Here is a 1,282-nt window from a genome sequence, read left to right on the forward strand (position 1 = left end):
AATATTTTATCTTAATTTTATAATGATATTCTACTGGCGTTCTACACTCAAGCACTGGGCTAGTGCTTAAATACCAGACTTTTTCTTATTCGAAAAAAAAACACATTAATTTGCAGCTAATTTAAAAAAAAAAAAAAATTTAGGAAATAAAAAAAACTACAAACAAAACTTTAAAAACATTATTATCCATCTATCTTAATAAAATACCATTATTTTGGCCCTGTTTTCACTGGCTCTCACGAGCTTCCATTAGGGATCATTTCACGTCTGTTATGACTTCAAAAGCGACCAAATCTACTACACTGTGTGTGGTATTTACAGTGTATCAGCTCCATTTAGAATACAGAGCGGCCCTTTGTGTTTATACCGATACCCTAATTATTCCCCCTGTGTTTATTTAACCAGCTCTCAGAGCCGCTGACACCCTCTGATCTCCACTGCGTTGGTTGATTTACACTATATTTATACTATAGCTGTCAAGACCATCTGAAAACACGGATACGATTGTATTTTTTAAATAAATAATAACACCAACTGTACTTACACCTGTTAAAAAGCAGTATAACTTTAACATGAAAAGTACCTTAAAACATAGTATTAATAGGTGCCATGTCCTTATTGAAGTTCTCCCGTGAGATTAAAATCTTCAGCAGTACTTTGTGTAGTACAAGTTGTGTTTTTGGTTGAGATTCTAAGTAAATTCATGGTTTATTTAGTAGAAACTCACACTGTAGAGTTTTCAAATCTCACCTCAACATCTTAAGTTGTCGTATTTATTCATTTTAACCTTTGTGCGTTTTTGTACACACCGTTTGTCCTTGCAATGATTTTCATCTTGGCCCAGAATATGAGTATTAATGAGTATGAGGAGAAGTTGATAAAGCACACGCACACACACACAGAAAGACATATTGGGTCTAGGTGACCCCGGGTCAGAGGACTTTACAAGGGTTAAAAAGTATACTTTTACTCTCTCAGTACTCCTAAAACACATCTTTGTGACTTGGAGAATGTGGAGCTACACAAACACGCCGTCATCATTTCCTGTCCTGGTTTTTATTTTCACGTTGTAGCTCATGACTCCTCTTTATTTAGTTGACATCAACCATTGATTTGCTGCAATTTTTATTTTCAGAAGGGGGAAGGAGGGGGGCCAAAAGAGCCCTCCAGTTCAATAGATGGAGAAGAAGTCGAGTGGCATCTTTGTTATGGAAATGTTAAGCACATAATAGTTGGGTAGCACAATAGGGAGGCACTTCATTCTTTCAGGCCCGGCTTTACA

Source organism: Cynoglossus semilaevis, unplaced genomic scaffold (assembly GCF_000523025.1).
Source record: "Cynoglossus semilaevis isolate Cse_v1.0 unplaced genomic scaffold, Cse_v1.0 scaffold1715, whole genome shotgun sequence".
Lineage (NCBI taxonomy): Eukaryota > Metazoa > Chordata > Actinopteri > Pleuronectiformes > Cynoglossidae > Cynoglossus > Cynoglossus semilaevis.